Below are 16,050 nucleotides of genomic sequence, written 5' to 3' on the forward strand. Positions count from 1 at the left end.
ATTCCGTACCCTGAAGGTTCTTTTTACAACAACTGCCGCGTAACTCGCCGTCTCAACTCGCTCCGCGCCTGTGCCTGTGACCTTGTCGCGAACCACGCGAATCGTCGAGTCGAGTCAACTCGATTTTGAATTCGAATCAGCGGCCGAATCAATTCGAATGATTCGAATTGAAAAAAAGTGGACTCGTCACATCGCTACTGAAGACTGCTCTATTTATTCCATCTGAGCATCTGACCTGACACAAGTCTAATAAGTTTCTCCAAGCTTATTTGGCAGACTGACAACAAAAAAAAGTATTCCTTTTTATAAGCACGTACGTTGACACGTGCTCACCACTTATGCACTCTTTACTTTTGTGTTAGGTACTTTCAAAATACGGACCCATACACGACCCATATACTACTTAATTGCATAAAATATCATTTTATAACTCAACAAGGCTTTTCAATGTTCACCGCTCGAACTAAATTTTTATTGGGTCCCTAGTCATTTAGAAGAGTATAATTATATTTTTATATCGTAAATATGGACGCGACTGAAATATTTACTTGCGTACTCACAGGTAGGTACTAAATTAGCATGGGAGTGCCTATGCGTGTTGACCGCAAGTCGTCTTATAAAATTCGTCTCTAAGGGATCTGTGACTTAAGCGTACTTTTTACAAAAAGGTTTTTATGCGCATTAAATCCTATTACATACAACGGCTGTTGTGTACCAAACACGAGCCGCACAATTCAATAGAATAATGGGCAGACAACCCCTTGTGGGACGTAAAGCCTTGTGCTCCCGGCAAATTGCAAAGGTCACCCTTTAGCTACCTACACCCTTATTTATACATCAAATATGCATTCGACGATTTGTTCGTTACGCTCTTCCCAGAATTTCATAGATATAAATCCGTATTACAGAAACATGGCAGGGTGCTAGCACTACGTAATATTAGGTTTTTATACGCATGTGGCCTGTAACACGGGCGAAAAATTAAAACGTAGATTCTACTCAAACTAGACAATCTGCCGTATTCGAACTTCAAGATATTCACAAGAGACGACACGTACTAGATCCATTCTAGATACGTTATAGTTTAGATTTCAACTAGTTCTCTTTTGCAGCGCAATTCGGGCAACCAATGTCACTTTTACGATAGATCATGTTAGATATCTATAAGATGTGAATTAGATCTCTAAGTAATATCTTGTGGAAATCGTTCAAGAGTATCTCCAGAATCGCGGAAATGTCAAATTTGACAGGTTAGATCTTAAACATATCGTTATCGTATCTTGGCGATGTCTAAAAGATATCTATTAGATGTCTATTACAAAATCCGAATCGGGCCCAAATGTTCAACGACTTTTAAAAATAACTTGTGGTTTGGATTTTAAAACACTTTAAAATTTATTCGAACACGCAATGTATCACGAAATTGATTATGGTGACAAGACTGCCAGGCAATGTCAATTAGACGGAATTTAAAGTACATTGAAAATATTATTTAGTTTGAAAAAGGGACAATCTTAAGACTACATAATTTCAAAAAGTTGTTGAACAGAAGTTTTATTGTTTGAGGAGTAGAATCTACGTTTTAATTATTCGCCCGTGTTACAGGCCACATGCTGTATAGAGACGCTTATTACTGTTTGTATTTTAATAACATAACCATACTCTATATAATGACAGAGAACATTAATACACAATCGACTAAATAATGAGTACAGATATAAACATTAAAGGTGTTATTTGTATATGTACAAGTAGGTACCATGAATTGATAGCGATTGGAATGACAACGCCGCCTCCCGTCTGCCGCGTTGAGTGTAGCATCAGATAGGTACAATACAACACAACATAACATAATATATTAAAGTTTATGTTACTAAGGTACACAAAGTAGCTATTCATAAATAAGGTAAAAATTACGAATAGAATACCTACTAAGTAACTTAACTTTCTTACTGGTTTGATTATTTAGGTATTTCTTTATGCCAGTTTCCTCATCCATCATTTATTAGATACTCATATTTATATATCCAGATATTTATATATCCAGTATCTGTTTGCTTAGCAACTAGACGAACCAATCTAGTCGAATAGATATTCGTTAGATTGCGCAGAGATGTGGAAATAAGAAGAAATCTCATCGCCGCCCGTCCGCGTCCCAAATATCCGAGCACCTTTACAGCTTCTGCCACAGTTAAGGTATTTTTTATGTTACATCGGCCGTGTCCTGAATCTTTATGGGAGATTGCAAAAAGTTTTAGAGGTTTTGCACTTTTATTAAACCTCTCAGTAACGATAACCGATAATGTTCCCTTATCGAGAGGACATTCAAAACAATATCCGGAGAAAAAGGTCGCATTGAGGCGCTTCGTAGGGATCTTTGGGGCTGAACAAAATGAGATTTAGATGAAGGTTAATTTTTATCGGCACTTATAGCGGGCATATTAAGGCATATTTTTACCTATAGCTATTACAGGTAAATATATGTCCTCACAGCCACACCCGACGGCGACATCCTGGGATCCTGACAAATAAAAAGTATACCTACTTATATCGACAGGCGAAATTTATTATTGTAATACCTACAGTTTTTTTTTACTAACTACAAACTTGCCGACTCAAGTCTTGTCTAGAGAACCTGAATAGGTATACATAATGACGGACTTTCTGTGAGAAAAAATAGTAGGTATTAAGTAGATAAGTCGGAAAAGGTGCGTTGGGACCTGCGTAAATCTGAAAAGAATATAACATCATTCGATCATCACTACATAGAATAAAATGCTCGTCATGCTACGCTGACACACAAGTATGTTAACCATTAAATGCCTAAACTTGTCCATGCATAGGTCATGAGTCAGTTTAATATCCTAAAAGCGATTCGCGACAGTGGCCTGTCCCGGCGGTCCACAAATCTATTCGACGTGTCATCGTCACACCGCCTACGCTTCAAATTGATATGGTATACAGAAATATAGGAAGTACTTATACCTACCTCCAGTGGCGGATTTCCCATAAGGCACAGTAGGCTCGAGCCTAGGGCGGCGAGATATTAGGGGCGGCAAATTGTGACAAAAAAATCGCTGATGATAACAAGAAATAACTTAAAATTAGGCCAGGCAACGAATTCTCAAAAAAATGTATAGAGGTAAATGCTTGGAACACAATTTTTGACTTTGTAACTTTGTTTGAACTAGTTAGGAGGTGAACATATCAAAAGTCCCCGGCCGTAGCCCTTGAGCCGGGGGAAGAGGGAGGTTTGAAGGTCCTATTTTTCGGTTTTTCGCTTATATCTCGGAAACTATGCGTTCTAACGACTGATCATTGTACAAAATGAAAGCTGATTAAATTTGCTACAAGTTTTATTTAGTACCTACAGTTTTTCGATATCTTGAGGGCCCTCCACAGTTATGCGCGAATCGCGGCGCGAAGCCGCGAACGCGAGTGTGGCGTCGATTTTACAGATTGTTCACGCCTTCGCGCCTTGTTCCCCGTTTTTTGTCGGTTTTTCGGCCAGCGTTAAAGGAGGCGCGAAGCGCGAACTTGCAAGTCTCCACAATACACACTATTTTGGCTCATCAGTTGCAAGATAAATATCAATTCTATTATATATAGCGGCTATATTTTACGGTTTTACAACAAAACAAAATGGAAAAATAGCTACAGCAAGTATGATGCCTTAGATAAATGACAGTTAAACTCGATCAGCTGATGCTTTTCAGCCATCTTGGCTCGAACTAAACTGCGACCCGAGAACCGAGAAGTTTCACCGAGAAGTTTGCGAGTGTGGAGTCATACGTCAACGTCGCGATATGTTCGCTCGGCGAAGTCGGGCCGCGATTCACACACAATAGTCTGGAGGGGGGGCTTGTATAGGGCCCTCCACACTCGTGCGTGAATCGCGGAGCGAAGCCGCGTACGTGAGTGTGGAGTCGATTTCGCAGATCTGCTACACTGTTAAAATCTTTCGGGTTCCTTTCCTCGTGAGCACCGTGAATATTATTGATGGAAATTCAAGAGCAGCTATCTGAAAAACTAAACAAGATACTCTAGATCAGCCATTCTCAAAGTGTGTTCCGCGGAACCCTAGGGTTCCGCGACACCCCTGCAGGGGTCCCGCAAGAATTTAGAATTATGCTTGTTTAATAAAAAAAAATACACTTCTAAAAACTATTGTTTTATTGTAGGGTTCCATTAAGTATTTCGCTTTCCAAAAGGGTTCCGTCAAAAAAAAAGATTGAGAACCACTGCTCTAGATCGAAAAACTCGACTGTATAAAACTTGTAGCAAATTTAATCAGCTTTCATTTTGTAGGTATTTATAATGATCATGTCACAACGACGCATAGTTTCCAAGATATTATAAGCGAAAAACCTAAAAATAGAACCTTCAAATCAAACCCCCCTACCCCCGCTCAAGGGCTACGGCCGGGGACTTTTGATATTTTCACCTCCTAACGAGTCCAAACAAAGTTACTAAGTTAAAAATGTGTCCCAAGCATTTCCCTCTATACCTTTTCGTTGCCTGACCTAAATGTAGTCAATATTATGGGTGCTGATGCTGAAGGGGCGGCTACAGGGTCTGAGCCTAGGGCGGCAAAGACTGTAAATCCGCCACTGCCTACCTCGTAGTTCATATTACACACACACTGTTACACGTACTCGTATACACACTCAGTGTACCCTCGCCAAAATGGAATTACTGTTTTCTAGGTCGCTTCGTTCATGGTCACTAAGCTAATCCGCGGACGGACAGATGGACGGCGAACTTAAAGGGTTCCTTGTGCACTGCGGAACCCTGTAACCTTATAATAGGTAGTGTAAAAAATGTTTATTCATGTTTCCGATTGCGATCAGAATTTTTATCCAACCACGGTGGTTTTTCTGTCGTCTGTGTTTGATGTTCGTATTTTACCTTCGTTGATGAAAAGTTAAATATAGAGGGCGTAATTTGATACTATTACTCTAGCCATTTTAGCGTTCTGATTTGTATTCTGTTAGGCGTCCTCTGACGTCATGGAAAACTAACCACCAGTACTAAACAATTAAATAAGAGATAATATAAACTTGTTTTAACTTCCCTCCGAAAGTCCGTGAAATTTCGAGGAGTGGTAGTCATCGTATATATATATATTCGAACCAGCCACCATACTTCAAATTGATTAATTATTGTCAAAACTTCAACAAACCACTCCAAACATCCGCCCACAGGTCCAAAGATATCCTCAGCGGCCACTTCGGAATCGCTAGTCCCCCATTCGGCGATAAATTAAAACCACCCTAATTGAAATCACTTACCTAAGTAAAGCCATTTCAGTTGGCACCCGCTAGCTTTAAAAATATACCTATGCTATGGCAATGGCAGAGATTTATACCCGCCTGGGGGCCGATCTTTGAACTTCGATCGCTCGATTTCGTCACTCGAAAATCGGTGGAAAACGGCGAAATGCTGATTTTTGAAATACGAGCGATAGAAATTGGGAATCTAGTGGTATTGACCACTCGTTTTCAATTCTATTAGTAGAATTTACATGCCTAGTAGTGGAGATATTACTGAACGAAATACACGAAATCCAGCGGTCGAATTTCAAAAATCGGCCCCCAGATCTGAGTTGAAAATGCAAAATCAGAGCTATCTTCGCGATTTTTTTCTATCGGGGCTAATTAAGTAAATCGTGTGCTACTGCTAGTCTCAATGTCTTCAAATAACATAAAAACAACAATCTTATTGTTTGTTGTAGTTGCGTGAAATGAAGTTAATATTTCCAACCCCTATTCTTCTGCACTAGGTACCTATTCTTAACCTACTTCACCTTAACATCTGTGTTAATATTAACTTTACTGCGATTATCGCTATTTTACTCACCTACTGTGAAACGACAAAGGTCTACCTAAAAATTAATAGTTGTTCATATCTTTTCTTCACTGTTTCATAAATATTGGTTCCTAATATATCAAATTCAGTGAGTACCTAAGGTAATAATAGTTTTAAGTTTAAGTGATAAGTACGTACGTTTGCGGAATTTCATTTCGTTGTTGCAATGAAAATGATAAATTTTCCATAAATATTGCAGTCTGTCAGTTCCACAGTTCAACCTATCAGTGCACGTACACAGTTCATCTGTGCATGACCTTACATTTATTTGGCTTTTCGACGGTTAATGTCTTGGAGGATACAACTAAACGGAGTAGCCATTAACAGGTTTTCCCCTCTGTCGAAAATAGGCGGCCAACGGTCATACACAATGTATGGACTGACGTTTATCTGACATGGCTATTTTTACGTTACGCATACATTTGACGTTCCCCTCCCCCGCAAAAATCGGCAGACTGTTTTGTACAGAAAATTACAGACATGGCGTCTCCGTTTGATTATATCCTCCAAGGTTAATGTCAATCATTCCCAAAGTTCATCGGATCTACTCGAGCACACTGCTAGTGTCTATTAACTACTTCAGGGTCCCGACGACTCGTAAATACAGCCATTTCCGAGTGATGTCGAGTTTGGGGGGAAACCGTATGTTTTACTTAAAGTCCGTCAACCAAATCTTGTCAGTAGTAAAAGGCGGCAAATTTGAAAAATCGCGGATTAGCAACACTGTTCAAATAATTCCAAAACGCGTGTCATCTGTGTTTTATCTGTGGAATGTGGATCGTGAATGACAGCCGTCACCTTGTTTTCATTTGGTTTTCATTCTGAATCGTTTCTGTTTCAAGAGATATTTCTGCTGTCACCATTAAATACCAATACATTAAATAAGAATAAGCAAAGCTAAGGGGCCTACAATGTACAATCGTGCTCGTTGATGGTAAACATTACTAAAAATTGAGGTTATGACAAGTACTGGAAGAACTCTTTCGAACTTTTAAGATTATGTTCAGTTTTTTTGTTTTAGGGTTAAAAGGCATAAATAAAATTAAAACGTATGCCTAAATCTATCCAACAAGACCATAAATTGTGTCCTGGAAACCGTCCATAGGCCCACATGTCTAATATTTTCAGCAATCAGTTGTGACTATTTACAAAGGTAAACCTTTTAAACAGTATTAAGAGCCTTGATTATATCGCCGTTCTTTCGCAATATCTACCTAATCCATACATGTTTGTTGCAGGATTAAATCTTGCCCAATATAAAGCGTTCGTAGTAGGTAGTATCTCTTCAGACAATACTTACCTATGGCGGTACAATGCAACCAAGTCGAAAAGTGACTCTTATCTTATTTACCTTTGTAATAGGGGTGAGTGAGCTCCGGATAGGGAGAAGACCTGATTTTATGTTTTTAAAGACCGTTTCCACAGATGGAAACGTGTTACCATGAAGTGGTCCAGAACTCACCAGACTTTCCTACTGAAAATTCACAAATGCTTTTGACTAACTACGAGCATGGATAGGGTCGCGGTTCAGGCCACTATGGAGGGAGAATAGTTATCCAAATATTTAAGGTAGGACGCCAGGATACTACTCTCATCAAGCGCATGACATATCCAAATGAAAATCTCAAATATATTTAACCAACACCTTTATTCTTTTAAAATTACACGACCCGCTACGGCCGTAACACGAATTATCTATTGCTAATAACTAAGTAACACTAAGCACTTCTCAGTTACACGTCTACTTATTCAAATTTATACTAAATACATCCTAGGCAGCTCGGTGCCTACCGTCAACAATATTAAAGTTACTATTCCTCAAATAGCACTCCAGGTACAGTAAAAGTTATGCCCCAACCTCCGGGGATGTTTAGCAATAAATACTTTCTATATAAAAAAAATATTTTCCTACGGTAAGTTTTATACCCTAAATATAGCTAAAAACGTATAGGTGAGGCTGTAAACAACACTACAAATCTCAGTCCTTGACTGACCCACCAATACATCCGTGTAGAAGGTATTTTACCTATCAAATCTTACCCAAATAAACCTACTATTCTCTAACCTATAAAGTACTTATACAATATCCTACTCAGCTGATTATAACACTGGGTGGATACCCCAAAGTGTTACACCTTTAAATTAAATAAACACCCAAATATCAGTTGTTTTATTTTTAATATGTATATTGTACAATATATACCAATCAAAAATTACACAGGTATGTCATATTCATCCAGAACAGTACACTAATTTACATTAACAAGTGGCATATTATATTGTAAATAACAAATATATGCACTATCTAATTATCTGCATTTTGATATGATTTTATTTTAGTAAACTTAGAAGACATAGATAGGGAACAAAGAGAGTATAAGCACTACGATAGGGAGTTGTTTTTGATATCTTCAAATTTGTTCATCATTTTGATTAACATTGTTTTAACATCGCTTTTAAATTGTCCGTCCATGTTTCAATTTTTTTCAATAAACCGCGAGTGACAATTTGAATTGACGTACACAGGGCGCGCTCAGCGGAAAAAAAATCTTTTGGTTCGATGTACATTGCTGCTTTTCTTAGCGCAATACTGCTCTTTGAGTGTTGCCCTACTTTAGTTTGCTTTACATTGCTACTGACAAGACTTGGTTGACGGACTATAGTCTTCCGCCCGAAATCATTGCTCAAGGATTTATCTTTAGGGTTTGTGTAAGTATTAACACGAGTTCGAAAATAAGGTATTCATAATTGGGACCTTTCGAGGATAGCAATTAGCAACAGATTGTTAGGTAGGTAAGTATATTAAGACTTTTATTTTGTCTTTAGCATAGTCTGTATTATAAATACATGTACCTATTAAGACGATGCGGGTTTTAGGAATAGTTATTAGCTAGGTAGGTACATATCAACAATAGTTTCTAGGTAACATTACGTATATAAATTCATTTTAGGCATTCTGATATTGTAGCCTGCCAGCATTGCAGCCAGGTCATAGAAACTAGCGAAGTCTCGTTTTAGAGGAAAAATCCTTTACCTTTCTGTTGGGACTTGGAATGAACAGAGGCCCACCTTGAACAAGATGCATGTAACTGTGTCGAAATATCGAGAGCTCGAAAACAATACAAAAGGCAATCACGGTTCATATCCCGGTTGATGTAAGTCTAAAGGCCCACCGCTCAAGTTCTCCAAACTATTGTTTAAGACGGCCTAGGGGCTCAAAACATTTATCTATATCTTGCATTTGACATTTTGGCCTTTTATCACACCGTCAGCAGCACGTCAAGACGTTAATGATAATGAGTTTAGACAATGCGCCGGTGATTGGTATGACAAAAGTGACAGTGATTTAAACACACTAGGCGCATGATTCCATTACCCTCATGAGATAAAATCTCACTCACTCCATCATAAATCATATACCTACGGTAAGGGAAAGAGCCCGTATGTAGAGGTAAAGTTGGGCGGAACGGAGTAATAAAATATATAGGTACCTATACCGTTCAATATATTTGCATTTGACTGGAAAATGGTAATTTATCTACTAACCAATAGATTTTTTTTTCTTGGAAGTTAAATAAACGGCGTTTCTATATTTTGCAATTTAAACGTCACCAGATTTTTTTTAACGCCATGGCAAAAGAAACCTTGTTTTATAATATTTAAAAGTACCTTGTATTTCTTTGATTGCAACAAAACTCGATAAAAACTAGTGATGGATCGAATACGAATAATCTTATTCGCTGAATATTAAAAAGATTGTCGATTTTTTCAGTGCTCCTTTCAAATTCCTTTATATTTGCAGTTTGGGGAAAACTGCAAGGTTAAGGCGCTTGCTTAGCTTAGCATACTGGATCCACGCCGCACGCCGCTCCGATGTTTGAGGGAGACAACGCTATCCACGAATTATAGCGACATCTCGCTCAGACATCAGAGCTACGTGCGAATCGGATCCAGTGTGCTTAAGCGCCTTAGTTTGTAGGTACCTCAATCATAGCTGCTATTCGTATGCGTAATTCTGAAAATGTTATTCATATTCGTGAAGTAGGTACTAGGTAGGCACTCTTTGTTGCATCACTATAAATTATAGTGATGCAACAACTATAATCAAAATATAGCCTTGTTTCTAAAATAAATTATATTGAATTGCAAATTATGTTTTCTTATCCAAATTCTTTAATAATTAAAACTCAACAAAACAATTCTTTCGACGTTCAATCTTACTCTCGAACAATTCCAATGTTTTCTGTTTCCGTTCAATTTCCGCGAAACGACAATTCCTAGCGGCGACCTTAATGGGTTGAGTTTCACTTTGCTAAGCAATACGACACAGGTTAGCGGCTACAGCCTAGCCCTTTTAAATGAGATTGCTTTTAAGAATTAAATTTATTGTCGATAGATATTTCTTAACGTAAAACACAAACCGGTTAAAACGTCTTCAAAGCGCCGTTCTTTAATGTTTAGTGGAAAAAAATAATGTTGCTGCGAACGTGAGACAAAAAGTAGCATTTCAAAGTTGCATATTTAATTAATAACAATTTGACATAGGCTATTCCTTAATCCGATTGCAACTGCCACTAATCATAGACTATTCTCCTATACTATACGTTCGATGTTGTAAAATATCCAGCAAAAATATACGGATACGCACACTTACTTGCACTTCAAGAAAACATGGTCAATAAAAGTACGGCCGCTCGAACACCTTGATGTGGCTTGACAGCTGAAATGGTGAAAGCGAATATTACGACTAAGCCGATAATACTTTTTCACATAAGTATTCGGTAAACTCCTTTTTCGATTGATTGCTTCACGCGGACTAAGAGCTTTTAATAGAGAATATTTACTCCTGGATGTATGTATAAATTTAAAGTCTTTTTAGTTTATTTATTTATTCATAATGGCATTTACAGAGTCGCTTTATTATCAATTAAGTCTTTTTAGTGTTATGAACTGAATCTCATTATAATATTATCTCAGTATTGTCCAGAACCATTTGTGCAGTTTTTTGTAGTTTTGTGTCGTACACTTAATTGTTTATGAAATAAATTAATGTTTCCGTTTCTTTATCATCGCTTAAGATGGGTTTTAAGTAGCGTTATTTTGGAGACGATGTAGACGAACCCTTTTCACGTAAAATCGCCTCAGGGAGCATGCGTCGAAGGTACGTGCTTAGAGAAATCTTTATGGCTCGTATCTCGAAGCTTTTACGAGGTACCTATACCTACTCATGCCTTCATTCGCCGGCGTTGCCCATATTCGAATATGGACGTCATGCAAGAGCTATTATAAAGATTACTAATAGTTATAATACAATCTATAATTATAAGGGAAGGATGACGCTTCTAGAACAGTCATGAGATTAGTAAATAGAATATTTTATGGCTCCTCTACACGATGGGCTAACGCCGGCCACTCCAAGGGACGCAGCCATGCAGTAGAATGAGATAGCAATATCACTTGTTCCCTCTAACGCATAAATGCGTCCCTTGGATTGGCCAGCGTTGGCCCATCGTGTAGAGGAGCCATTATGTGATTAGAAGACCGTTTTAATTTAGGTCACCTAGCCCTTCAAGTGGCGCCAGCGAAAACGGGAAAAGTAGTCAAGTGGCGCCGCGTATTTGCGCAAAAGCAGTCACGTGGCGGGGCCCCGATGGGTGGTCAGCGCAGATTAAAAGAATTTTACAAAATCGTCGATTTAAGTTTTTCTATGTTTGAAAGTATATTAAATCACATATCGTTAAAATCAGCGTTACTCAAATACGCCATTTGAATATAGCAATTAAATTATTATAATGTTTATATATTTGGCCAGACCTAATCAAACTCCGGAAGAATGACAATTTTCCAGTTTCCTTGTTAAAAATGAATACCACCATAAAACAAAGTGATGATCGGAGTTGATTGATATTTATTTATCAAATTAAGACTTTTATTTTTAAGATTATGTCATTAAAAGGGACCTTAACGTACAATTTATTTTACAAAACAACCTCTTAAAAATCAAGACTGAACTCGGAATAGGCGGTTGTTCCCGAATGAATGCTCCTCACCAACAAATTTTATACCAAGTGTATTTGTGTTTCTTACGGTATGCTATCTTTGTCTAACTCGCTACCTAATTTTGGGCGCTAGAAGAGCGTAACTATACTTAAATGCATCCAATTTCACCTCTAAATACGGCAACACCTCATTAACCACTCACTGGTGGCCGACAGTTTACTGGTTTTCGCATCGACCCGTGAGTGGTGGGCTGCCAGTTTACTGCTTTTCGATCCAACCATTAACGGGTTGACCGCCACTTGAAGGGCTAGAGGACCCAACGTCATCTTAAAAAAAGTGCTTCATTCTGTATACATTTTCTTTTACTCTTAATGTACTTACCTATGCACTGTGTGAAAATACGATCTAGGACGACATTATACCTCATTAATTCTAGACAACGAATGCTATAGGTAAATATTTTCGTATTTACCTAATCTTCCAGCAGAATCGGTTAACATTATTAAGTTGATACACCATGCAGTCTATGTTACTGAACGGATTTCTACAATACCTATAAGTACAATGTAACAATTTTGACCTGTGTAATGCCTATATTTCGCTATGAAAGGTGTTCGTAATAGCTGAATGTATTCTTCATCTTTGTCAACTCATCACTCATTCATTCAACGCGCAACCATGCGAGGAAACTTCATCTCAGCGAACACAACTTGAAGCGTAAGGTAGTTTCGCGAAATTTCCGACGCTACTTTATTCAGTCAGTATACATATTTAATTTTATTTTATATTCCTGATATTCTTCAGTATTGGTATAGGTATTTATTTCCTAGCTGAATTTAAAGCAGAACTTTTTTAACCCTTTCACCGCCACAGGCAGCTGTGGACATCATCGGAAAGGCTTTCCAAGGGCGCCAACGACGGCTACAGCCGTCAGCTTCGCCTATGCAATAGGGACTTACGCGGGACTCCGTAATGTTCAATTTCGCTTAAATAATCGCGATCGCCTGGCGTCCGGGGCACGGCATATTCCTTCGGCATCTGGCGTTCAAAGGGTTAAATCATTAAACATAAACAAATTAAACCTGTTCGTTATGAAATTATTTTTTCACCTCAGCAGCTCGAACAAGGGTACTTTGCTACTTAAAAACTGTGAGCAAAATGCGATTTTGCTCACTGTTTTTAAGTAGCAAAGTACCCTTGTTCGAGCTGCTGAGGTGAAAATTAAATTGTTGGTATATCTTAAGAAAACATGAGTGAATAGAGGTAAGTGATGAAGAAGGAATACATTTGTCGGGTTCTCTAATATGTTCTCACTGCTGAGGTGAAAAATGTTGTGTACTACACGAGATCAAAGTTATTTACATCTCGTGCGCTTTTGAGTCCCTTACTACGCTCAAGATTCTAAATTAGATTCACTCGCTACGCTCGTGAATCTATTATAGAATCTTTCGCTTGCACGGGACTCAAAATAAGCACTCGAAGAAATATCAAACTTTGATCTCTTGTTGTACAAATAACTATTTTATACCACGATGTGGGCAAACAAGTGAGCGACCCACCTGATGTTAATCAACAACAACAGCCTATGGGCGCTTGATATTTAATTGAATAGGTTTATATGTCAAGCATAAGTAAGCAGTAGTAAGTTAATACTCGAATACTTATACCAAACTAAATAAAAATAGGGAAATATAAAAAATAAGATTCTTTTACGAAGGCAACTTCGTATATATCAGACGTAAGTATAATCAATAAAACTTATATGACGCTCCCATAAAAACCAGATGCTTACAATACCCATCTTGGCCGGTCGCAGAATGGCAAGTGTCATTACAAAGATCTGTCAACCTACGTTTCATTCGGCTGAATTTGTAAAGATTTTTTTGCGAACCCTCTGAACTTGATAGTGATTGATTACAGCTTTTATTGAAAGGCATCCTTCAATGCGTGACGTCTTCATACTTAGGAATACTTGCGTAGATAGGCGGTATTCACATTGGATCTGGATTCGCACGCCGCTCCGGTGTACGAGCGGGACCATGCTTTATATAGGTGAACCAGGATCTATTGAGGGTGCGCCATGTTGCGGAATTTCACTGGAACTAATTTTTTCATACTACACTGAATTGTCACCCTATACATGAGAATAACAGCGCCCTCTTGACAATTATCATATATTACTGGTCAGGCTATACGCGCATAGCGCTGTCACGCTCATTCCGGAGCGACGTGCGAATTCGCGTCAGTGTACTGTATAGATCTATCGCGATTATCAAATTGCGATAGATCTATACGTAAGTGTAAGGGACCTGTATATTTAAGAATGTAAATACTTATCAAATTTTGATGAAATCTATCTAATACCTTTAAACGAGCACTACTTATATATTTCGGGGATCTCGGAAACGGCTCTAACGATTTCGATGAAATTTAATATTTATATATTTCTGGGGCGGAAAATTGATCTAACTAGGTCTTATCTCTGGGAAAACGCGCATTTTTGAGTTTTTATATGTTTTCCGAGCAAACTCGGTCTCCCAGTCATTAAATCATAAATTGACACAATATTCATAGGGTATTTTGCAAAATTAAGTTAAATTAACGGATTTATGCAAAATTATTTTCTTGAAAGTAATTAAACATAATAGTTTTGCAACTTCCATGCACTTAGTACCGTAAAATGGGGTGAGTGAGTGCAAAACTGACATTCAAACCTCGATAACATTTTATTTTTACATATGCAAACTGAATGGTGTATATATAATAAGTGTTCCGGACGTTTGTAATTTAGTTTTTATTTTATTTTGGGTAATTCCATTTCATAAATTTGACGATAAACAGGAGAACCCACCTCACCCCGTAATCCCTCGTATTTGGGGTGAGTTGGGTTTTCATACACAGGTGATTTTGGATGATTGTTGGATCGATTTTTTTTATTATGAGTATTACTTACTTAGCTCCATTTTAAATTGGAATACATTATTTTTGTAGCTGTAGCCTTAAAAACCCATCTCACCCCCCTTTCATCCCTACTCTCCCCATTCATAACCCAACTCTCCCCGCGAACCCGACTCATCCCATTTTACGGTAACGTCATTTTTAGTGGTAAAAAGCGGATAAAAGTTGACGAAGCTGTTGAAATATTATTTAAATTTCTCGCAGTTTAATAACAATTTAGGACCGAGAAAGCACAGCTTGAATAGTTGAAAGTAGAATTGTGGAAAGTTGCCGCGAGTTGTCCGCGGAGATGCTTACATTTGAATTAATTTATGGTCTCTGTATTTTGATTTCAATTCCTTTTTAACCGACTTCCAAATCCAAAAGGAGGAGGTTATCAATTCGGTTGTATGTTTTTTTTTTTTTTTTTTTTTTTTTTTTTTTTTTTTTTTTTTTATGTTTGTTACTCCATATCTCCGTCATTGCTGGACCGATTTTGAAATTTTTTTTTTTATTGTAAGTATATGCATACAGATTGGTCCCGTTTTTGTCAAAACCCAGTTCTGATGATGGGATCCATGAGGAATCGAGGGAACTTCTCAAATCTTAAAGGCATACATATAGTGATTTTTGTGTTTTTATCAACAAATCAAGCATATACATTCAAAAACGTGACATTTGATGAAGTGGAACTGCTGATGATGATCAGAACAGAACTCTTCAACGACGCATAGTTCATGTTTGGCGATTTGTCCTCTTCGTTATGTTTGTTAAGCAAGTTAAGTTTTTAAGCCACATTTTTGTCAAGCTCGAGTTCTGATGATGGGATCCATGAGGAATCGAGGGAACTCCTCAAATCTTAAAGGTGTGCGTATAGAGATTTTTGTATTTTCATCAGAAAATCAAGCATTTTTATTAAAAACTGTCGCATTTGATGAAGTGGAACTGCTGATGATGATCAGAACAGAACTCTTCAACGACCCATAGTTCACGTTTGGAGATTTGTCCTCTTCGTTATGTTTGTTAAGCAAGTTTAGTTTTTAAGCCACATTTCTGTCAAGCTCGAGTTCTGATGATGAGATCCATAAGGAATCGAGGGAACTCCTCAAATCTTAAAGGCATACATATAGTGATTGTTGTGTTTTAATCAACAAATCAAGCATATACATTTAAAAAGTAACATTTGAGGAAGTGTACTGCTGATGATGACCAGAACAAAACTCTTTAACGACGCATAGCTCGCGT

This window comes from Cydia amplana, chromosome 1 (assembly GCF_948474715.1).
Source record: "Cydia amplana chromosome 1, ilCydAmpl1.1, whole genome shotgun sequence".
NCBI lineage: Eukaryota > Metazoa > Arthropoda > Insecta > Lepidoptera > Tortricidae > Cydia > Cydia amplana.